Here is a 25,944-nt window from a genome sequence, read left to right on the forward strand (position 1 = left end):
ACTACCCTTTTCCCAAAAAAGAAAGAAAAGAAAGAAAGGTTGGAGGGCTCATCTCACTTCATTTTTACATTGTGTTTTTGTCATGCTAATTTACCTCCAGGGAGGTATGAGGAATTCTCTCAGCACTCCCATTCATCATCTGGTAGTCTTCCTGAGGTGGGGATGGCTGAACCAAGGCTGAGAAAAGTATTTGGAGTAAAGGGTCTACCGAGAGAATGGAAGCCAACAAAGTTACCAAAGACCTAACTTGCTCATGTAACATTTATTGAATGACCACTTCTTGTCTACTGAATGTCAGGCACTGTTAGTCACTGACATTTTCTACAAATTTACTAGCCCTTTATTTATTTTAAGAGCCTGAGTTTATGAGAGAAGGCCAGGGAAGGGGGCTAGTTTCTTTGTTTTTGTCAATCCCAATCTCTCATTATTACACTCTTTATCACCTCCATATTTTTATTTTTTTAGTTCTTTTCCTTTTCTTTCTATTTTTCATATGCAACAAGCAAGAGGGGGTAAACGTCTTTCTTTCTCTGCTAAGAAATAGCAAGGGATCTTGAATAATTATGCCTCCAATGTGTCAACTGATCTTGTTCTCTTTCTGTCTTTGCTGTTGAATTGCTGTGGGTCTCACATTGCTGACAATTTCTAGGTAACTTAGTTTCCCCACAGTGGGACAAGTTATTCTCAAGTATAGCTGAGAAAGTATGGTGTAGAGGGACCTAGAGTAACACATCTGGTTCAACGCTTGCCTCCTCTAACCAACTATAGGCCCCGAGGGAAGCTATTTAGATCTGATACTCAATTTACCTCTCTGTAAAATGGACATAACTACATGAAGAATAGCAAGAATTACAAACGATGTCCTCTAAGGGCCTAGTGCAGTTCCTATCTCGTATCTCATAATAGATGGTAATATGAGGTTAAGTTTAGCCTAAAGCTGGCTCTTCACATACTTTAAGTTCAACCTCAAGTTTTAACTGTAATGTAACTGGACTGTAACCTACTCTTGTGCCAATCACTGAGTTTCAACCAATCAAAATGGGCCAACTGTTCAAGCAGTGTTCAAATAAAGCAAACGCTGAGCTGTAGCCAATCCAGCTGTTTCTGTACCTCACATCTGTTTTCTGGATATCACTTTTCTTTTTTTTGTCCATAAATTTTCTTCAACCATGTGAGAGTACCAGGGCCTCTCTAAACCTATTCTCGTTTGAGGGCTGCCTGAATCTCGAATCGTTCTTTGCTCAATTAAACTCTGCTAATTTGTCTAAAGTTTTCCTTTTCACAGTAATATTATTATCCATTACATCTCTTAAATATCAGCAAGAATCTTTGAGACTCCAATAGGACTAGCACTATATGCCATTAAGTTTTAGAAATAAGAGTTTTCTCAATAAATGCTATGAATGGCTCATAGATGAACATTTCTAATAATCCATTACACTGACTCACCACTCATTATCACACTGTCCAAAAATTCTTACCGAGCAAGAGTGTATGTCACATGAAAGACACTAGATACGTTGAACCATACATATTACATAATGACCCTATTTTGCTTTTACCACTGTACTATTTGTTAGACTGACTTTTTTTTTTCTGTTATTACTTGCAGCTGTTCCAGGAAAAGGAAAGAAGGAAGTCTCTTCCTTTGAATGCTAAAGCTTTACTTGCACCCAAATTTGAACAGAAAGCAAGAAGAAAACTTTAGTCATCTTCTCAAACTCCAGTTTGTGCACCCCGATTGGTTGAGTGCTCTTGACACCATCATCCACAGATCACAGACCCAGAGCCAGGGAGGAAGAAATCTCCCCAGTAGCAGACCTGCCTGGATACAAAACAGAATAATGGTTAACAAACATGAGAAAATGCTCAGCATCTCTAATCATCAGGAAAATGCAAATCAAAACCACAATGAGATATCACTTAACAGTGAGAATGGCCTTTATCAAAAAGTCCCAAAACAATAAATGTTGGCGTGGATGCGGACAGACAGGAACACTCCTATACTGCTGGTGGGACTGCAAACTAGTTCAACCTCTGTGGAAAGCAATATGGAGATACCTTAAAGCAATACAAGTAGATCTACCATTTGATCCAGCAATCCCACTACTGGGCATCTACCCAAAAGAACAAAGGACAATCTACAAAAAAGACACCTACACTCAAATGTTTATAGCAGCACAATTCACAATTGCAAAGCTGTGGAAACGACCCAAGTGCCCATCAATACATGAGTGGATTAATAAAATGTGGCATATGTATACCATGGAGTACTATTCAGCTCTAAGAAACAATGGTGATATAGCACATCTTGTATTTTCCTGGATACAGCTGGAACCCATACTACTAAGTGAAGTATCTCAAGAATGGAAGAACAAGCACCACATATACTCACCAGCACATTGGTATTAACTGATCAGCACCTAAGTGGACACATAGGAATTACATTTATTGGGTATCGGGCAGGTGGAAGGGGGACAGAGGGGGTGGGTATATACATACATAATGAGTGAGATATGCACCATCCGGGGGATGGTCACACTTGAAGCTCCGACTTGTGGTTGGGAGGGGCAAGGGCATTACGCGCAACCTTAAAATGTGTACCCCCATAATATGCTGAAATAAAAAAAAAAAAGCAGCAAATGTTCTAAGAGTCTTTCAACCATTTATTTCCAAAGTAAATAATCCCACAGAAATTGATAGGGCAAAATTTAAGACTATATTCTTTGACTTCACAACATGGTTCTACATATGGTCTTTGGTTTTATTTTCATAAGTCATGTTTTTACCATATCACAATGTATTTCTATGAAAGCACTCATTTGTCATGATTCCAAATATTAACATCTGAGATAAGATTGATGTGTCTATCATTTCTGGCTGTCAGAGTTTCTGTTTTCTCAAGGGCTCTTCTAGTTCCAAAATGCTAAAATTCTTCAAGACAATAGAGATGGCTCTTCACACAATTGCTTTGTATTGCATTGCGTATTAGACCTACAGAGAGGCCCTTCTCCCTATTCTGAGGGAAATTCATCCTGATGGAGATCTTGTCCCTTCTAAGGTGGATCACTTTATAGTGATGTTCAGAATAATAGTGATCAGAATGATAACACCCATGCACAGAGCACCTGTGGGCCAGGCTAAGCATTTTACACATAGTAGTTTATTTAATCCTCCCAACACCCTGTATAATAGATTTTCATTTCCACGTGTTATAAGAGAGGCTTCAAGAGTCTACAAGTCACAATTTGGTAAAATCTGGAATACCAAATCTATACCTCCCTGACTGTATAACTTATGGTTTTTTTGCAGAAATAACCAGAACAAAAAGTAAAATTTGTAAATAAATTATGCAACCTGACACTTTTAGAACCTAAGCAGCTGAGAACTGCAAAGTCTACCTATGGAGCATCAGCAGCAAAGCATGAGGGTTGGATACTAACACCCCTAAACATTCAATCCAGAGCCATGTTTGGGTTGACCTTCATAATGTTTTGATTTTAATTCAGATTAATTGCCAACATTTAAAACTATGCAGAATTCACATAAAAAGCAGGATTGGGAACTTCTATTGACAAACCAGAGTATCTGGCAACGTTGGGCTACACATTCCCACATGGTAATAATAAGTGACGCTGAGTAGCAGATGCCCCTTGGGACAGGACACTCCTCCCATACATTGCAGCCTACTCTTTGCTGACTTAGCTTGTGTGCCTAAGCCCATGGGCTTTTGAGTTTGTGACCTTCCCATTCTTCATGGCATCCAGTTTAGAGAAATGAGAAGGGTAACATGTTTGTAACTTCATAAATATACAGTGTAAAAAATTATAAGAAAGAATGCAACTTGTACCTTTTCCTCAATGGTTTCTTCTTGGGGATGACCCAGAGATTGTGAGGGTTTGGAGAACAGCCTAGGGCCTACAATTAAAATAGTTTTGTCTTTGGTTACTACCGGAATAAACCTGTAAGCAGACAGCTGTTTCATGCCAGCTGAAATTCTAGTCTTGGGTGGGATGGCAGAGGTTTATGACTTCAGATGAGAAACAGGCAGGAACAGATTATATTCTTATGCCAAGTTTCTTTCTTTATTGCCATGGAAGCAAGAAGAGAAATGCAGAGAGTGGAAAGCTTTGCTAGAGCCGTGTTTCAATCAAGCTTTCTGCAAGGCATCAGGAGCTGCTCAAGATTTTGCAAACACATTTACAGGAAAATCATGGCTATAGAAAAACTCCCAAAATTAAAACAGAGCTGGAAAAGAATAAAGACCATGCATTTGTCTTTAAACTTAGAAGTGGAACCCCCGGGACTTGGTATTCTATAACAACACTGGAAACATTATTAATGTTAATAAATAAACATCTGGATTGACTTGTAGTCTAAATTTAAGTGTCCTAAATATTTTGGCTCGATTGTAACTATACTGCATTTTCCTAAATGCTCAAATGTTTCTTCTGTCCTTAGCTTACACTTCATTTTCTTCTGACTGTTTTAACTCAAGTCTTGTTTTTCATGAAAATGGACCTTGTTATATAAGCATTTAAGCACCAAATGTCCATAAATAGATATGGAATTGGTCTTTATTTCATCCTTCATATTTGTACAATGTGAGTTCTTTGCATACTCATACCCTTTTAACTGGAATCATATAATCACTCCATTTGCTTCTCTATCTTTCATATAATGCTTTGTGCTATACATAATTCCAAGAATGCCAACTTTTACCAACAAAATTTTAGTTGAGCTAAAATTAAAACCTCAGGCTATTATTAAGCTATCTGTTAATTCCATTTTTTAATATAAAATTAGCCAGGGCTAGCTCAGTTTTTGGATAGTATTAAAAAGAAAACATAAAATATGGTGGCATAAACCAGATCAAGCCATAATCATGGCCAAGTCTCACTTGGATTCTCAAGTGTACTCAAAAAGCAAGAGCAAAGGCTAGCAAAACACATCTCCACCAAGAAAAGTGCAGTAAAATGAAGGCAGAATTAAATGAGCCAGCTACAGAGAATTCTACCCATAAACACAATGCTCAGACTTAATCTGTTTCTCCCCACCTTCATTTGAGAATGTTGGTCTCAGGTCCCTGGGCTGCCGTTGCTGCCTTGAGCCTTTTTCTCGATGTAAGCCAAAGGGTTGCTATGCAAAGTCCCAATGCATGGAACCAGAGTTAATCATTCACAGGCCCTTTTGCCTGAAATAAGATGCTTTTCATTTCCCTTGGCTTATGTGAATAATGAAAAAAGAAAACAAACAAAGGAGATAACTGCACTATGTTAAAAGATAATCCCTTAGCATAACTATTGTCTAGAAGGCTGAGCAGCACAGTCAGGCAAAAATCCAGTCTGCATTCAGTGACTGCGTTGACATTTATTTATAAGAGATTATGCCGTGACAGAGCTTCAAGTCATTTAGAAATGCTCCCATTCCCCAAGGCCTTCGCTATATTTATATGCAGGATCCCATATTATTTTTCCCGGTGTTATGGCAACAAGGATTTCAATGTTTACAGAGCTATCAAGTTCTGACAGGCCGGGCTGAGGACTCTGCCTCTCCGGCTTGCAGGAACACGAGCAGCGAGGGACGGGGGAGCCGAGCACGCGCTCAGCCCTCTGAACGACTCATACCTGCGCAGAAGAGGGGCAGGAAGCGGGGACGGTGCTAATCAACTCACAGAGCCACTTTCCCCCAGGGGAGTTTGCCCTCCTGATCCTGCGGTTAAGGAATATATTACAAAGTACGCTGAACCTAGTAAGTCATATTAAACCTGAAAGAAAAACAAAACCCAAATGCCTACTGCAATTTCGTACTCTGAGTGGATTTTTAAAGCTGTGTGGAATATGGTGCCTCCGAGTCCTTTATGAGGCCGCTGGGGTAGAGAAAAGGGAAATGAAAAGGCAGTGGGTGAAGAGAGGGCAGAGCAAGTGCTCTCTCTGTGCCCACCCTTTGTTTCTGACTGCACGCAGGGGGGCGGCCCAGCTCACCTTCACACCTCATCTAGCCATTGCCCAGGGCTCAGGAGTTTCGACTGTACTTCAACTCCCAGGCTAATGACTGTATGAAGCCGGTCATGAAAATGTCCCAGAAACACCCGTATCTCACCGGCAAGATTATTTTGAGAGCTTGCCACCGACTCCGTGAGGACAGCTATGCGTAAGCAGGACCTCGTTGTCCATGGTTCTCTGTACTGAAGTTGTTTTCTGGAGTTTGCCCAAACTCCTCCATACTCTCCGACTCAGACACAGAGCCAGAGGGCGTTAAGAAAAAGTCCTCCCAAACAAACCCTTTGGCCATCTTGGTTCTAGTTGGAACAGGAAGTAAAAGCCACAAGCTCAGCCTCTGATACAGCAAACCACCACCTTCCAGTTCTGGATTTGGGCCGGGGAGACTCAAGTCAGAGTAAAGTGGAATAAGGAATTCTAGGCCTAGTTTCTCCTTTTCTTCCTCTCTTTTCTTTCTTTTTATTTTCTTCTTTCTTTCTCTTTTTCTCTCTTTCTTTTTTATTTCTTTGCACATATGTGTTCATAAGGGCACTGGTACTTACTTGGATATAAAAGTGTCACACTGGCATATAGAATGGACTTTACAAGTGTGTCTAAATATTTTTTGATTTGAGGCTTTCTTCTGTTTAAAAAGATAAATAGCAAGAAACATGCATATTTCTTAATGTGTAAGATATACATTTGAACACACGATAAATTGAAACTTGATATGTAATATAGGACATGTAAAAAAAGTTTTATTTGCATGGTATGCACATTCAACTTATATAAAATAAATTTAATAGTATGGGGGGAAAAGTAGGAATAATAAGTACGATAAATATCTCTGCGTGTCTTTCTCAGTAAACTAGAGCCATATAAGGAAATAGCCAGAAATGGGTGAGTATGACCTCAGGGTGTTTCCCTTTGGAAGTTAACAGTGTTGACAGGGCTGCTTCCCAAGGCCACCTGGAAAGCCCGGGACAGGGGCAGGTCTTCGTGCCATGTATGCACTTCAGGCCCATTTTCTATTAGCAACTGTGGCCACTGTTTGCGATCCTGTTGCTATCGGTGACTTCGCCTGTTGCTATCGGTGACTTTACCTTTCGTTCCTCAAGAGCTCACCTTGCTCATAGCTTGCCAGGTATTTTGGGATGCTGGCACCCAAACCAGATTATGCACGGCCGGTCTTCCCAGCAGTCAGAGATTAGAAGACATCATTTAAAGCTGTGCTTTAGGTGTCTTTTTATTTCTTTTGATCAGACCGCTTCAGTTAACCACACGGCCGCTGCAAAGGCAACTGATGTTATTTATCATCTTCATCACCACAGTTTTCATCATCAAACACAGTTGCCCAGATATCTTTCCTAAGTTCTCTCAAGAAAATTACATAACCTTGAGCCTTGCCATACACCCTGCAAATTCGCTATTCATTCATTCTCCAAACATTTCTTAGCCTTTCGCTGGCACTGTGCAGTACATTAAGGATACTGCGATGCCCTGTTTAAGCTTAAATTCTGTAGGGAGACAGTAAATACAAATAAATCGACATGGAGTACAAATGCTAGTGTCAAATACGCTAAAAGGGAAGTCAAGAAGACATTATGATGAGAATAATATGGAATATCTTCAAACATTGACTAAGAACTTCTTCCCTGAATGACATTTAATAAGAGACCTGTTGGGTAAGAAAACAGTTCTGAACTAATAAACTGGAAACATTTGTGGTAAACCTAATGCTGGTTAAGGCTCTTGGTGACTACTTAAAAAGTCAGATAAAATATTCCTGGCACATTTTAAATCTCTCAGTCTTCCAGAAGATTAAATCGGATGATTTGGGGGAAGACTTATGTCTTGGTCCAAAGCTTGATACTACATTGTTAACTAATTCCATCTTTTGCATTTTGTGGATATTTTGGCTTCCACAATAGACCAAGACCTTCCTTTACTGAAGAAAAATATAGGAAAGTGTTTTTAACCTGGCAGATTCATGAGGGTATCCATGCTTGGTATATACCCTGAATTTACATACAAAGTTAACTATGTATGGTATATATATACAATTATGAGGGAGAACATTTAGCACTTTCATCAGATTTTTGAATGGCCCTGTAATCCAACCAAGGGTACAGCCACTCAGACAGATGAGTCTAAAGTAGTCCATTGCCCTGGAATCTTACAAAAAAGTGGGCTTGGACTTTTTTTTTTTTCCACAATAGATCAAGCTTCAGTTTCTACGATCCACAAACTTTTAAAAATTGGTTCATAATCCAACATTTGTGTTTCGTTACCTATTTCAAGATCCTCATAACACATGCTCTTGAGATATCAATAAAGTAAATAAAGGACAAATGCTTCTCGTTCAGTTGCCAGCTGCAACCCAACCACCTCTCCATGACTCTCCAGAGACATATCTAACAGGCTAAAAGGAAGTCACTTTAGGGGTGACTTTAGGGTTTTAGACAACCCCAAGCAGCAGTAATGGCTGCCAAGGTGTAGGTCGAGGCAAGGCCATTCTCCATCTCCAACCCAGCACAGGAGGAAGATGATTGGATGCAGGTTGCAAGACCTAGAGTAATTGAGCATCACCAGAATCACCTGGGGTTTCTTTACTCTAAATGATGTAGATTGGGTATAAGAGTGTAGGTATATGGGCGTCATTGTACTATCTTTTTTAACTGTTTTGTATGTTTGAAATTTTTTGTAATAAAAAGTTAGTAAAAAGTAACTGCCTGCACAAGCTGATATTACTTTCTTCTACACCTCTCCACTTGCCCACACAATTATGACTCAACAGATTTGTAGTAGAGGCACACAAGTATGTGCATTTTGAAAATAAAAAGAGAAATATTCCCATGTGGTTTTGGTATGCACACCTTGAGCACCACTGTCCTAAGAGGAAGTGGTAGTCGGGGGCAGGGCGTCCTCCCTGCTCTCAGTAAAGAGTCATTTTGGCGGGAAAATACCTGGACCAAACTCTCTGTTGTGTCCAGTGAAAATTACTAACGTCCGATTTAGTGTCATATTTTAAAGAGTTAGATTCAAGGAGAAAACTGATGCCCAGGATGACACTTCATGACAAGATTTAGTGACTCCATGGTCCATTGTCTACGGCCAGCCTTAATTGCATCCAACGCTAAACAGGCAAACAGGACTTGTTTGAGAAAGCTAGTTTTAATTTTCTTTTCCTTTTTTTTTTTTTTGCCATGAGCTATACATAGCTATACACACAGCTGATCTGAAACAATCTTCTTCAACTTTCTGAGACATGCTAATATTGATTTATTTCGCATCATTTTAGAATTAATATTATTCCTCTTTGTGATATGTCTGATTTACTTAGAAAAGAAATGCATTCACCAAGATATCATTGAACTAGGAATGGAAAAGTTGGTTATCAGTCTGTGTTCCCAGAAGTGTACCCCTTAAGATGACAATTCTTATGCAAGTAACTTATTAAAGAAGTGTCACCAGGAGAACCAAGTAAGTGAATGAGGGGTGCCAGGGAGAGAAAGAGAACAAGCCAAACTAAAATGCAATTTCACACAAAGCCCCTCAGCTTGATCTGACAGGAAAACTCTAGAATGTACTTATGTCCCCAAGTTTAGCCCATATGCAGGTAAGGAAGCTGAGCTTTCAACCTCAGTCCCTCAGTGGCTAACAGCGAATATGAGGCAACATGCGCTTTCAGGCACCTTTGGCTATCTGCTTCTAGGAACCAAAACAACTTCAGTAGCCTGTGGGCAGGGCTCTGAAGAGAGCCCCAGGTGTAGCTATAAAAGCAAAAGGACTCTGGCTGCGTAAGGGGAGCACGGAAATGGAAAGGGAACCAGGACATCTGGGTTAAACAATGACAATGCTAGTGCCCGCCCCTAGGGCCCCCTCCCCCCACCCATTTATTGATCATATGAAGGTCACCCCATCTGTCATACCTTCTTCAAGGTGGTAGTTGATCAACATGTCTGGAGGAAACCTTCCAAGGGAGAAGTTAGTGGGATGAATTACAGCTCATCCCACCAACTTTGTGCTATGGTCAAAACCAGCTTCATAACCTCCTTCATTGTGGGTTCTACACACCCGTGGCCAGCATTTGGGCTGGTCTAGGAGGCTTGCCTGGTGAGGCTATCAAACATCCACACTCAGGGAGCCGAGTCCCTAGTTACCATGCCCTTATCAGATCAGAGTAGCTGAAACCACCCACTCACAAATAAAACTAGGCATAGGACCAGCAAGGGACAACCCAGTGGATCCCATGGGTTTCAAACATATTACTCTCTTCCCACATTAAAAACTCTTGCTTCAGCTGATGATCGGGGTTGATTATTAGTACCAATATGGTAGAACTTTTCTTTGCCTGCTAGTCATGGAGCCCAAAATGACCAAGTATGTCTTTATACCTTTAGGACCTAGTAAAGTTTTTAATGAGTCCCTTGATAGAAGCATTTCCCTATGGGAATCAGGACGTCCAGACTCACAAAACCTGTAGTTGCATAGACAAGAAACACAATCCTCCCAAAGTGGGTCACTAGGAGTGATGCTGAGCAGGGCCACCCTTACTTCTATCCTCTGGTGCCCAGAAATGCATATTCTACCTATGGGGAATATAGTACCCCAAATATCAAAATACCTGTTTTAAGGTAGGTATTAGTCAGAATTTTCCAGAGAAACAGAATCAATAGATACAGAGAGAGAGAGAGAGAGAGAGAGAGAGAGAGAGAGAGAGAGAGAGAGAGAGAGAGAGAGATTTTAAGGAACTGGCTCACATGGTTAAGGAGACTGGCAAGTCCAAAATCTGCAAGGAGGGCTGGCAGGATAGAGAACCAGGGAAGAATCAAAGCTGCAATTCGAGTGTGAAAGCCATCTCCTGGCAAAGTTCCCTTTTGCTTGAGGGAGATCAGTCTTTTGTTCTAACCAGGGCTTCAGCGGAGCAGATGATGCCCACCCACATTATGGAGGGCAAACTGTTCAGTGTCCCCCAATTTAAATGTTATTCTCATCCAAAGACATCATGGACATCATGATGTTGGACATGATAGTCTAGCCAAGTTTAAGCACAATATTAACCAAAATAAGGTATATACTACATCCTGAAGGATCAAGCCCAGACTCACAGACTGTCATTTCCAAACTCATGCCTTAGCTCTGCCTACAAGAGACCAATTCAAAGCTTATCAAGCCACAGTCTCTGGATGACAGGTGATGGGGCATGTGGTAGGATGGGATCCCATGGCCATTTACCTATTGGCTGTCTCTCCTTTGCTGTAGGTGGGTCCTCTGGTTCAAGGAAATGTTATGCAGGACTGGATGCCAATAAATCAGATACTCTATGAGGCACTGGATAGCAGCACAGCTGAGGAACTGCAGGCAGGCCTGGAAATGCTTATAAATCCTCATCATGACAAATCACTGCCCTGTCCATGCCAGAAAGCATGCAATGTAAATAACTCTCCACAGAGTTGTTGGTTGCTCTCCCTGAAGAAGAGTGTTATATTAGGTTCTCAACAGTGGTCGCTGCTGCTGGCAAACTGTACACTCAGCAGCAGTAGCTAACTCGGCTTGGTAAGAAGGAACATACACCTTTTGACACTGCCACGATGGCTACTCAGTTTGCGTGCACATTGTGATGACCAAAGATAAGACACTAGGGTAGCCAAAGACAAAGGCTAGCTGATACCTACGAGATGAGTCAACCTGTCCATCTTGTTGCTAAGTGTCACCTCAACACTGGATAGTCTCTGGTGAGCATTCATGGTGAGCATGAATATGCAAAAGAAAGATCCCCACATTTTGCTCTCACTCCTACAAGTCCATTCAGCTGCTTCTAACCTGACCTCTTTGTCCTCAGTCTCCTAATCTTGCTACTTTAAGGCCCCTGGCTGGCCAGGAAAACCATTCTCTGCTCCCCAGGAGTTTGTGTATATTCTTACACTAGGCTCCTTCTCTGTGCACATGAAGTAGACTACCAGGTACCCTGATCAAACTCTGTCCACTGCAAGAAGTTCTTTCCACCGCTGTCCTTCTGAGCCACCCATGAATGGGCTGCAGTGCACCGCATGCTGAGCCAACCCATCCGTGCATTTAGCCCCAGAATTTTCCTTCCTTTATTAGCTAATCATTGCAGCTGTGGACATACACTAAGGTAGAAGTATTAGTGCTATAGGGATAGTGATGGGGGTCTGAGCCACTTATTTGTCAGAATTACATGTGCCTTCTGGATCTGCTTGTGCTCGATTCTAGATATATCACTTCCATCATATGATGGATTTCTGCTGGGCCCACCCAACCTTATGACCTAGAGGGTCTGAAAACACCCAAGTCATGATGGGCAGCTCTGGCCAGGTAGTTATTTGCTGTCTCATGGTCAGGTGCTCAATATGTACCAGGGCCCAGTAGCAGACCAGGAGCTACTTTGTGAATTGTGTATAACACTCAGCTGCAGATGGCTAATCTAGAAACCTGGGCTCTGAACTGTGATTCTCCTGTTAGACAATGCCAGAGATTCCCGTAGTGTTTTCATCACATTTTCCTCTATGAGATCTGCAGGGTCAAAGGCTAACGGAGCAGAGCTGCTTGTGTTATAGCCTGGACCTACTCTACAACTCTTTTTTTTTTCCTTTCTGGGTCCCATGCGAAATTGGAAGCCTTCCACATCACCCATTGTTGTAATCAAGGATGGTGCTAATCTCTGACATTCACCCAGGGATTACAGAACAAAATCGTTTTTGATTTACCATCTTGACCTGGAGTGGCTTCCACTTGCTCTTTCCCATTATAATAGCTATTACTCCACAGAGTAGGGAACCAGGGTGAGTCTTCTGCCAGATGCTACATATGCCTTCCTTAATTATTCAGTCAGGAAGCTGGAAAATGACTACCAGATGGGTCCAGAGGCCCAGTGGGCCCACTCTGAGATGGTCCCAGGCCAGAACTTCCTTTATCACCTGACCTCCATTCTCCCTCACTCTAACAGAGAAGCCATGAGTGTGTTTTGGGTTCCTAAGCAACAGTATCATCTCAGATCCTATGTGCAACACCCCTTTATAATCTGAGTATTCCCCAGAATGTGACACAAGAGTTCATGTGCAAATGATCTATTTAAAAAATGCTCCCAGGAAAAACTGGGAAGGGACTGGTAGAAGCAGGACAGAGAAGGCAAAGAAGCCAGAGAAGGGTGCATTTTCAGGCAAAGTTCCCACGATGGACTGATCTAGCACGTACGCTGTCAGGTATGAAATTGTAGCTAAGAGTTGGTTGTCCAGGTGGAAGAAGGCAAGGGAATGATCTTTCAGACTCCCATAACAGACATTGGTTAACTGTAGAAAGGTAGAAAGGAGAGGGTCAATGTAAACTTGTAGGCACTTCTGGCTGTCCTAGGGGCGAGGGGAGGCTACAGTGGTAATCTTCTGAAGAACACTGCCAGGGGGGATGCTGGCTGCAAAGGCACATGGAGGTGGGGGAGAGGGGTACACAGTGAAGATAAAAGGGATCCAGGGGGTTCCGGTGAAGCCCCAGCTCCCCTCACTACAGTAGTTACACAGGCAGACAAAGGCCCAAGGGTAATAAAAGTAGAAAAGAATAAGAAGAACAAAAAAATTGATACAGAGGAAAAGTTAAACAGAGAAAATGAGGTCAGTGTGAATGGATGGCCTGGGACGACAGCCAGAAGAGAAGAGAGGTAGGATCCCAACAGTCCAGACATTCATTTGTCTCCTCCCATTTCTCCAAAACTGCTGGCATCCCCCCACTCCTCACCCCCCACCCCCACACACTTCCCTCAGAAGAATTAGCAATCGAACAAGCACCCACACTAGATCATCCCATTACGCTTGTGTTATAGGTTTCCTCGCATCTCAAGAGGAAAGGCTTCCTCAGTCCTGCAGCTTAGTAGAATTGAGTGTACTGAGGGCAGACAGCCTGGCCTTTAGAAGCCGAGTGGCTTTGTGCACATTATTTAACCTCTCCAAGGCTTAGTTTCATATTATGTGGATAATACCCACAATACAAGGATCTGTGAAGATTAAATTTCAAAATCTATCAAGACATGCCTAGCACCGTGTCAGGCATATAATAAGCAATAAATAAATAATAGTTTCCTTGTTCCTTTAGATAGGTCTCTGACCTATGTTGTACTTTTATTTTCTGAAATACTTGAGAATAACTGCATTCCTGTTGTCGCCTTGTCCTGGGGGCAGCCCATTAAAAAACACAAAGCCCAAGGAACACAATGTCATAGAACACTGGCAGGTCTCTCAAAAAGAAGGAACTCAATAGTTTTCTTTAGTTGGATTGTCTATAGTGAGAAAAAGGTGGTTTTCATAGTGTATTTGAATAAATAGAACTGACTTACGTTTTAAAATACATGAAGCTGACTTACGTTTTAAAATACATGAAGCTGATTGCACATATGATTGTGTATCAGAGGTTCTCACATTTTCATTTCATTTCCTACAGTGTGGGGCCTGGCCTGAGGATCTTCCGTAGGGATCTATATTCACACCTATAATAGAGTATCTAAGCACACAGTAACAATGAAGCATCTACACAATCACTTCCAAGAGAAAAAAATAAATAAATAAAGCATGTACCAGAAGAAGATGACAAGTAAACACATGTAAGACATAGAGGGGAAAGAGGAACAAAGGAAATTATGTGAAAGGGTAAATAATTAGTGAACAATAGTATTGGCAATATAGTTAATATAAGAGATCTACAGTTCTAGTTTACTACTTATAAATTCTAACCTCAAAATCAGTCTATCCAGATGGATGGTTGGGGGATTGATGGATGGATGGCCATAGATATTGAAGATACTATCATAGACTGATAGCTATTGAAATGAATTATTAAGGGAGGACATATTCCAAATTTCTGAACAGTTATGTACTACAGTTCCCAGATGGAGGCTTTATTTTTCCATGTGTCTTTGTCATTTTTCTTGGATGTATTACCACTTGACGCCCTTTTGTTCCCCAGCCCGGCTCTGTAAGAACGCAAGTTGCTTGGCAACTGATCCATCCACTCAAGTGTCTCAAGGAAATAACCCTAGTTCCTAGGATGGTGCACGATCCAAGTTATTATAGTAAGTTCTAGTGTTTACACCTAAGTCTGAAGAGATAATCCTTGTCCACAATATTTCTATTGCGGTCTATGAAAGTCTATGTACGAGCCAAAAAAGGTAAATGAGAGCAACATGGACTGTTCTGTCTTTCAAGAACTATGCATTTGAAAATATATGAACAGATGGTGGTACAAGTTAGTCTGATGGCGAAATATTCCTTGGTCGAATATAACCAAGAAAATGTGTGAATGCTCATAGGTGAAAAAGATAATTAATAGATATTTTCAGTATTCTAAATAATAGAAGCTGTATAATCCATAAAATGTGAGTGAAATGTTATATTTTTGAAGCCTTTCCAACCTAAAGCTTATAAACACACACACAACCTTCTAGCTGAAGTTGCTATTTTTCACACTTTTCAAGAAAGCAGTAAAACACAAAGAGGAAAGCGGTATATTCCTGTTTGCTTCAAAGGTTTTAGGGTTCATAGAGCTAAATAAAGACAGAGGTCCTCTCTTTAGAGCTATAAGGTACAGAGAATAGAAAGGGTCCATTCGTCTATATGGACTACACACCCATATGCAAAAAAGGAAGACCAGATACAAACACATCTTATTGTTTACTCCATAATGGTGGTTTTGTTTGTTTATGTGGTTGAATTAGATAAAGAATAGACCAGTTTTTGTAATGTGATTAGATTACCTTTAAAATGAGATGAAAGCCACATTTCAAATAAGTTAAACTTTTTAGAAAGGAAAATCAATTTAAAAACATGTAATTTATAAAGAGAACAGGAGCAGTTGTTGCAACGGGGATGGGATGTAAGAGAGGAGGATGTGACGTTTTTGGCCTGAGCAGCTGAGTGACAGTATTGTTCCTCTGCCCTGTGTTGTAGCCCTGATAGAAAAGAAGTAATTGGGAAGCCCAGACAAGTTCAGCGGGGTCTAACGAAAGGGGAAATATGTCCCTAACCCCCAGGCAAGCCGGAGGAAACCGTGAGTTTCATAAGGAAGCTGCACACCCAGAACTGCAAGCACAGAGAGGTGGTGACTGGGCTGGTCTAGGCCATCTGGCGGGTGGGAGTAGAGGCATCCCCTGGGCCACCAGAGGTGAGTATCTGAGAAAGAGCAGGGATACCCCAAGGAGTCTGGTGGTCCAGAAAAGGGCGACACAGAGTAACGTACAAAGGCCTGATGAGTGGGCATCAAGGCCAGCGGGCTGTGAACAAAAGTCAAAAGGAACACGCCAGCGGTCAGCAGGTGCCAAGACAGAAAGAATGGGGCTGGGGGCTGGAAGTCTGGTGCCCTCGAACGTCAGGGCACAGCCATAGCCCCATCACTGCCGCTGCCTGAATTCAACAAAAGAATAAAGATGGGGGGGCAGGACCTGAACTGTGCTTACCCCTGGAACGCCTGGATATTACTGAACTGACAGTTCCCCAAAAAGAAACCAGTAGTGCCATCAGAACAAAGGCCCAGATAACTCTAGGTTGAGACATACCAAATTAATACTACTCCTTTTCCTTCTTTCCCTCCTTCCTTCTCTCCTTCCCTTCTTTTTTCCTTTCTTCTTTCCTTTCTCCCTTTTTTCAATCTTTTTTTTACTTATTGCATACTAGAGTTGGGGGCTGATAAATCCTTACCGAAGACATGGAATCCTAACATCATCTAGGTGCTTTAGCTTGTGGGATCCCAGGAAAGACTTGTTTGACAACGGCCCCCTAACAGTTCTGGATTAACAGCCATACTTTCAAGTGGCAGAATTTGGGCCTCTTCCATTCGAGTCCGTGGGACTTCCCGAGGACGTGGTGCTGTGACGCTGGGACATTGCAGCCACCGTACTTCCCACCCCTGCCCCCCACCCCGTCCAATCAATCCTCTCTCAGCGGGGCAGTGTCTGTGCTCAGTTGTACAAGTTCTACTGATGAGGTGATGTTTAATAGAAGGTAATTTTCATGACTCCAATATTTGAAAAAAAAAAATAGACTGATTCATAGGAAGAAAGTGTCGACGTGTTCAACATGAACAAAAAGGTGCTTCTGCTTCTAGAGGCTTTTTCCTACTTCTGTACACAGAATGTCCATGATGAGAAGGATGATCATAAGGCTATTATGGGTTAACAGAAATTCCCCCTGAAAGACACCCAAATGTTTTGGCTCTAGCTCAATCCTAACCTTGTCAGAGGTGTCTCCATTTATACATTTTTAAAAATGGGATTTTGATTTTTCAGCAAATCTCTAGTAAAATCGTTGACTATGAACTAATCTCCCAGAGCCAGAAACATGTGCAAAGCTGAATACCAGAATGACCCGCGTCTGTCTCAGCAGTCAGGCTTGCTGGTACTTCACAACAGATCCTTTTTCCCTAGAAGTGTTTGGAAAGGAAAGGTAAGTGGAGCCTGCTGGAACACCACCTTAAAAATGGCCTCATAGCCATAAAAGCCCTGCAAGTTGTGCCAATAGCAAGCCTAAAGACTAAACACAATTACAAATTCTAAAGCCAGTGGCCCCAATTCCCTCACTCAATAGTCAAAGACCTGACTCTCATAACCTTCTAAGAGAAAACATGAAAAGTTCTCAAAATCTTAGTTTCATTTCTGGGTTGAATATTCTAAAATCTCAACACCAAAAATAGAAAAGGATGAATGCTAGCAAAGATTAGATGCATGTCTTCCAATAATATTGTTTATCTTTTTACTTACCACATATTTACAATTAATACCTTTGTGCCAGATGATGCCTTTAGAAGGAAAGAGTTCATTACATAATCACTAAACTCTTTTTCCAACCTCGTATGAGATGGTCAACCACTTTAAGTTTACTTGGGGTAGGGTGGGGATATTTTCTTGGATTGAAAATTCATTTCAGAGAGTTCTCTGTATACAGTACCAATTCAGCTGTATGTACAGTAAAAAAAAAAAAAAAAAAAAAAAAAAAAAAGTGGAACTTCCCATATGCCTATTTCTGAACTCCTGAGAAAATGGAAAATAAGATTTGAAACTATGGTACAAGTAGAGGGAATCCAAAAATCACTTTGTACATATGCAGCACAATCCTTGTAAGTATTCCGTCACAGTCTGATTGCGGTTATAAGATTTTGTAAATACTCAGTACAACCATCCGAGAGTTATGTGCTGTCGCATGGTCTTTCTTCATCACAGCTGTAATAAGTTGCACATAGGTTTTTTTGTGTGTTTGTTTGTTGATTTGTTCTTGCCTATCTCCGCTCTAACTTTTCGTTGAAAGCCAAATAAGGACAGCAGATGAAAACATTAACTTAAGAGACCGATCGGCAGGAAATTCCAAAGTTAAGTTTCCCATCGCAATTTTAACTTTTCTATGATAGACATTTTCTGTAGTAGTTAGCGTCTTACATGTGTTGCTTTGTATAAAGAGCCAGACTCTGACTTCAGTTACACCCGTTTTGTTTTTACTGAAAACTTGAGGGGGAGCAATGAAGAATCAAAGTAGGGCCAGAGGTCAGCAAGGCTGGAAAGCAAATGCTGCAGAAGAGGATCATGGGAGGCACGTGATATGGGAGCTGGGGTTGTCTTTGCAAATGCCTAATCACTTTTCAAGATTTCTTAAGATGCACGTTTTCCAGTACTTCTTTTCAAATAACTGTTAAACTACAATTTGAACCACATTAATTTTATTTTTTTGTTTATATAGAACTGGAGTGTTTGGTTCTCTTTGATTTCACCTCTTACTTATAAATCTTCTGACCAGTCATTAACTGCTTGTAAAGCCCTGGCACCTCATATATTGTCACTTAATTATGTTATGCTACAGTGGGCTTCCTAGGAGGCAAAAATTCTACACAAAAACACTTATAAAGAAAGCCAGGGCAGACAGCCTGACTAAGCCAGTAAGAATAAAAATTGTTGCTGACAAGGGAATAGAATTGACAACTAAAGCTTTCTGAACCAAAGGGAAAAATGAATAGCCAAGACATTTGAATTGTTGAAGGAAAGGATGTTTCAGATCTAGGCAAGAGGGAGGAACAGAGCATAAAACTGGAAATAGAAGATTAACCACTAAGCCTGCTCAGAATGAATCATAAAAAGAGAAAAGGGATTATTAGCCCAAAGGATCTAGGCAGGAAGGGCTCAGGGCAAGGTTTCCTGGTGCATTCTGCCTTCAAGCCTAAGATATTGGAAACTGTACCCTGTTGGAAGAAGAACCTCATGGGTATAGCCTGCCCAAGACACAAGGAATAAGCAAGAACTGAAGAAAAACTTATTCAAATTGCAGAGCACTATTAAGTTGAAAAAACTGTAATCATTTCCATGATAATACTCGATATTAGTGAAGATGTAGTAAAACTAGTAACCGAATTTTATGGGGGAAGCAGCAGTTGCTACAATCCTTTTGAAAAATAATTAAACAATATGTATCCAAAGCCAAAAAATGATTAATAGCTTTACTACATAATTCTTTCAGTCATCTATGCTTAAGAAATAACCTGAATATAGAAAAAATCTCCATTCACAGAAATATTCATGACAATACTAGCATAAAGTGAAAAAAGGAAACAAACTAAATCCAATAATAAAAGACAAATAATAAGTCTAAATATGTTGTGTATCTACTCAATGAAATAAAAAGCTATAATAAAAATCTTGACTATTGAAATACACTGCACCACCTATGAATTATTCCTGCACCCCCCAAAAGCCTATTTAACTTTAATCAAGCTTTTAAATAAAACTTCCAATTTACAGGAAAAGCCAGGTTGAAAAGGACAAGTTAAACTGTTCATGAGTAAGTAACCCAGAATTACAAACAAGTGATCTAGCTTTTTTAGTAATTTAGTGATCTGGGGGAGGGTGGGAGAAGGAAATCTTCTAGGGCTCCTGTCCAATAAATAGAACGTTCTACAATGGTGGAAATGTCCCATGTCTGCACTAGCCAATATGTCAATTGAGCTACTGAGCACTTGAAATACAACTAGTGTAACGTATGATCTGAATTTTGAATTTCCACATTTCATGTAATTTTAATTAATTTAAATTTGAAAACCCCCCTTGTGGTCAATGGCTGCCATATTGCATAACACAGTTCTAGATTTAAAAGACTTATGAGACACACAGTCCCTACGCTGCTGGTGGGACTGCAAATTAGTGCAACCTTTGTGGAAACGAATTTAGAGATACCTCAAACAGCTAAAAATAGAAATACCATTTGATCCAGCAATAGCAAACAGCTAGTAAGTTGTAAAGATTTAAACCTATGAGTTCTGCTCCAGCGCCCATGCTTTTATGCACTATGCTATGCTGGGTCAGGTAATATCTCTATTGCCTTTGTTCATTCACAAGTTGAGAATCAAATATCTTTGTCTCTCACTGCATTATGCATACCTCCTCATTCACACCAGGGAGCTAAGAGTTTTCTATCATCTTATGAAAAGAAAAGGTAGTTGAGCCCAAGAGAGGGACATTAGCCTGCTATTGTTGCTATTGCTGTATTATATTATATTATCACTTTCATCTGAACCAAATTCCCACTCAGGCCTTGGCAACTAAACCTCCCCTCCACAGATGATGAATCATCCTCATAGTCTTGCCTTCAATGGGCTTCAGTTAACCTCGAAGATGGATTAGTTCAGAGGATGCAGTGGTGTCTTATTCAGAAGCAAACTCCAACCTGGTCATGCAATGGATGTTTTACAGTGGTGCTTTTATGAGAATACCTTGATCCAGACTCACTGAGAAATAAGGGGTTTTTTTCTGCTAAATTAATTTTCTGGATACCTGAAGTTTAGTCGTTGAAAGATAACCAATTTTTTTAGTTACATATTTCTAACAGATAATAAACAGAACACTGCCCTTTTACACAAAGTAACGTGGAATACAGTATAATCTTATCTTACTGTTGAGGTCATTTTATGGCAGCAATTGCAATACATTACCAATCCTTGGATCATAGAGACACATAGAGTTTTTCAGCCCTATATTGCATGGTCTTGGGCAGCTGTGTTATTTGAGTTCTCACACTTGTCTCTTTATGATAGTTTTCTGGTATCCTCTGTGGAATTTATCAGCTGTCGTATAAATTGAGACTCTCACTGCCCTTTCTCTAGCAATCATCCCTCTCCTAATATGTGGCTACCAATTTGCTGTGGTTTTGGAAACCATATCACCATTCATGCCACAAGTATGAAATTTATGAATGTATGTATGTGTGAATTTATGAATGCATGTATAACCAATTCCTTTCCACAAAGGATTTGTGGCAGCTTTTAAAAAATTATGCAATTAAAAAGATAATGATTTTTAGGGAATGTGAACAAAATAAAAATAAGAATAGATAAATAATAAAGCAAAGAGTAAGCAATACACATGTTCTGTAGTCCTTGGTAATTACTGGCACTAGGTAGCAAATGGAGCTTTAAGCTTCCTGGAAGCCAAAGCAAAGATGGAAAGGTCTAATTACAGGTTCACAATACTCGGTAAATTAAAACAAACCAGCTATTCAGAAAAATCACTAACACCCTTGATATGAAAACCTAAGAAACATTTTTATATGGACTTCATAAAAAAAGGTGATATAAAGTAGACTAATGTCTTCGATGATATTCTAACAATAGCTAGCGTAATATATTTCAAATAGTCTTTTTTGTGAAATCCTTCATATAAGCCAAAAACAAAAGTCCAAGCAAATAGCATCTTTAAAAAAAAGCAATCAGACTGAGGAACTAAGAACCATATCCTTAAAGAAAATTTCTAAATTTGTAAATTAGCAAGGTGAATTGAAGAAAGATATACTCTAATTCACACACTAACTAGGAAATATTCTTTCATTATGAGCCCTTCTCTGAAGTGAATTTAATGAAAGTTTATTCAGTGAATTTCAAAGCAAATCCGCCGGTCCACTTTGCCTTCCATTTAGGTCCCTAACAACAGGATTTGAGGATCATTGCTTACTTTAATTCTTTACTTGTGCAGTACCTACTGTATGTAGAGAATGTTTGCATGTTTGGATTCTCGGAACAACACAATGAATTCCCTACACGATACCACAATACAATTGCTTAGCTATCAAGTAAAGCTTTTTTATCCTGCTGAGTTCAAAGTTCAAAATTTATTTCTTAGCTTAATGCAATGCTAGTGCAAGTGTGTTTAATATATTCATTCTAAATGCCATCAGAGGATGGTGGTGTCAACATTTTGGCTTTGTTTGGACAGCTTTTGTGCGAGTGCAAACACAGAGTGTATGAAATCTAATGAGATTAGGCGCTTACTGCAAAATTAAAGGCAGGCAGCTAGACTTCAAAGACATTACTGCAGTGCAAATCCCTTAGTATATTTCTTGGACCATTTCAGTAAACTCAAGTTTGAGAATCACCTTTACCAAAAGATTTTCTTTATAGCAGCCCTTTATTAGAATACTTGATATTTAGTACCTCCTAAAGAGTACATGGTTTTTGGTGGGGTTTTTTTTTTAATCATCATTCAAGAGCACTATAATTAAGGAGGATGAAATTGAATCAAGATAAGTAAGAATTAATCAAAAGTTTTTTACAGAGTCAGAATTAAACATGAATCTTTTAAAAGCTGTGGATTTGGGGTGTGGTTTTTGGGGGGAGCATCAGCAAAAATATAGAAAACAATAAAAGAAATTTGACCCCATCATAAGATGATAATGAATCTTCTGATTTTTTTCAATATAATTAACATTTATTAAGGGCTTACTATAGCCCAGGCACTATTCAAAGTGATTTGTGTATGTTAAATTAGTTCCAACCACAACCTTATGAGGTTGTTAATATTATTAGTACCAATTTACAGATTAGAAAAAAACAAACAAAATTTAGTGAAATTAAATTGTGGTTTATTAAACTAAAATAATATACCAAGGGTAGAGTAAGAGATACATGCTAAAAAATTGAGTAAGAAAAGAATCTAGAGTCGCTGGGAAGCAAGGAAAGGGGGCAAGATGGTTTACATCTCGAATGGACAAGTGTTGGACAGCCGGAGTCAGTCTCCATGGAGATTATCTTTGATAACAGATTTCTTCTGGGGAATAGCTGAGTTTGTGGTTTTGTTTTTCAAAACTCTGCTTCAGCAAGATGTGAAAAAAAGAAGAGGCTATGGAAACTCATCTGATTCCAGATATGATGATGGAAGAGGTCCACCAGGAAACCCTCCCCGAAGAATGGGTCGAATCAATCATCTGCGTGGCCCCAGTCCTCCTCCAATGGCTGGTGGATGAGGAAGGTAAATGTCTGCTCTAAGAAGCAGACAACAGGACGTGCACATTCATAGCAGAAGGAAACCATCAGGAAACGGAGGGCTGACCACGCTGGACCAGTAGATGAATGTGTACGTCTAAACAAGGATTGCTCTGTGTCTTCACAGATGAATGAGGTCATGCTGGGAATTCCCTCTGCAGGGAACTGGCCTGACTGACATGCGGTTCTATAAATGCACATGTTTGTCTCTATCTTTTTTGTATAGTTTATTAAAGTATTAATAGTTTTAATAAGTAAATATTTTTAGGTTGCAAAACTGAAAAAAAAAAAAAAAAAAAAAAAAAAAGAAAAGAATCTAATCATAAGCATTTTTAACTTCAAACAAGAGATAACGGTAAGACTGTCCCAAGAAGGGTCAGTAAACAAAACGAAACTACAAAAGAATCGCTGCTTCCTTCAGGGCATCCACCGGATTATAAAAGGGGTATGCAGGCTTCATTGCTGCAATCCAGGGATAACTGGTTAGGAAGGAGACAAAACTCAGAGATCAGCTGAAAGCCTTCTCGTCTGTAGGAGAAATGGGGGATGGATGAAGAAGGGAGACAGTACAGACGACTCCAATACAACAAACCTGTCACCAAGAGTCCAGAGTGGCCAACGCTAGTAACAGGCTAGCCAAGAAAATGAAGGTTTAGAGAGAAAACAACCGACTTTAGTTGGGGGACCAAACCGTTAGACTGTATCATATAAAATTGCTAGTTGACCATTTTTTTAACCTATTAAATTAATAATTTCATCTAGTACAACCTAAGGTTTTGAGATATTCGGGTGGAGACGCTTCTGATAACAGTGGTACCTTGGACATGTGTCTGCAACACTGAGAGCCGTATTATGAATTTAAGAGTCATCTAGACACGGCTGATAACTTTAAACCATGTGAGAGGTCGCATTTCCAAGGGGAGGAAGAGGAGGATTGTCAGGGATACTCACAGCTAGAAAAAAGAAGGAGGCCAATGATGTGAGGATGAACAAGAAACCCTGCCATCGCTGACGCTGAGGCCAGAAATGATTAACGTTCACAAGGGCAAAACCAGAAGCAAAAACAATGGGTACAGACAAAAGATTACCCTGGTATAAGTGATTTCTGTCGAATGGCAATTGCAGGAGCTGAGGCTGGTGGGGGAGGAGGGAGTAGAGGTAAAAAAAAAAAAAAAATAGGGTGTAAAATGTATAAACACATCCCATGAGCTTATGTTTAAAAGGGAGAGAAAGATACTTCTTCTTTCTTAATGAGATGATATTATCAATAAAAGGGAGTAGAGACCACTTGGTACTTTCTTGAAGGAAGAAAGACACCCAGGAATTCTTAACAGCAAGAAAAAGAAAATATAGATAATAGAACAGCAGATAGTGCCCAACAGAAAAGGGTAAAAACACAGTGTCTGTTTACAGGGGACAGGAAAATCTCCATCTCATGGGAAATCCCAGCCCTGGCATGAGCAGAAACCCCGGTGGGTGACTGAGGGTGCCACCGAGGGAGGGGTCTTTCTGCTGTGTAACTTTGTAATGTCTAAAGGTGCAGGAGCTTTAAGAAAATGTTTTGATAGAGGCTTTCAGTAAGAAAAATCTGTCCTTATCCCCAAGCGCTTCCATTCTCAGAAAATATTCTAACGGGTAACATCCACTAGGTAGTCTTGCAACTACAGGTAGGTAGAAAGTGGCAGGCAGTTAAGACAGGGGCGGTGGGGGTGGCGGGGGACACTGTTGATGGTCTTAACAGGTTTCCTGAAAGTATGTGCGGGATTAGCCTCTGTTAGGGGACCACTGAGAGTTGTAAGAGGTCAAAGGAAGTTGTTAAAACAGTGAAGTTGCTGGGACAGAAACTCTTAAAAGACAAATCGTAAATGATATGCCAACTAGCAGGAAGGAGAGATAAGAGCAAGATAATATATTATATCATCAAACTTTACTTCTACCGTTTCCTTCATCTCCATCTCATGTTATTTACATTCTCCCTGTCACACACAGACCATTTGAGGGCAGGGATGACTTCTTAGTCACGTTACTCATCCTCAAGGGACCCAGTGCAGTGTCTTACGCATAGCGGACATTTAATAAACGGATTGGATGAATGGGGTGAACTTACAACAGGTTACCAGTTTTGATAGTTAGAATTTATAATATAATGGGCTTCAAGTATTTTAAATGTTTCATGAAATTCAGCCTAATAATAATAACCTAACATTTAGAAAATGAGTACTTACTATGAGATGAATTTTTTTTTACGAAGATTGCCTGATTTAATCTCCATAATGGTCCTAGGAGGTAGAGACTATTATTATCACCATTTTACAACTGAGAAAAAATGAGGCTTAAAGAGGGCAATACACATGCAAGGTCACACTGCTATTAAGTGAGAGCACAAGTATTCAAACTGGTGCTGTCTCAAAGTCACAATGTATATAAAACATGGGAAACATCTGGCCATGTTCCAGGCTTCTGTGAGGCGGGAGCTTGTCGTACATGGAGGCTGTCACTGTAGCGCAACACAGGTTCCAATGTGACAGCCGTCCTGCAACCTGGCATTCATAATGACTACGTGGCTTTACTTGAGGCATCTTGCCGTTCTATTTCCTTATCTGCATAATGAAAAATTGGACAAGATCTTTAAAGTATTTTCCAGGTCTGAACTTTTGCAACTTTAGCTCTATTC

The 25,944-nt window shown here is 40.2% G+C and overlaps 1 long non-coding RNA gene and 1 pseudogene across 1 annotated transcript in view; one reads left to right on the forward strand and one right to left on the reverse strand.

Annotated features, from left to right (window-relative positions):
• Positions 1–25,944, reverse strand: part of LOC142876409 (uncharacterized) — a 105,657-nt gene that overhangs the window by 38,177 nt on the left and 41,536 nt on the right. The window lies entirely within an intron of this gene.
• On the forward strand, positions 22,947–23,547 carry LOC142876364 (selenoprotein K-like; annotated as a pseudogene).

Source organism: Microcebus murinus, chromosome 15 (genome assembly GCF_040939455.1).
Source record: "Microcebus murinus isolate Inina chromosome 15, M.murinus_Inina_mat1.0, whole genome shotgun sequence".
Taxonomy (NCBI): domain Eukaryota; kingdom Metazoa; phylum Chordata; class Mammalia; order Primates; family Cheirogaleidae; genus Microcebus; species Microcebus murinus.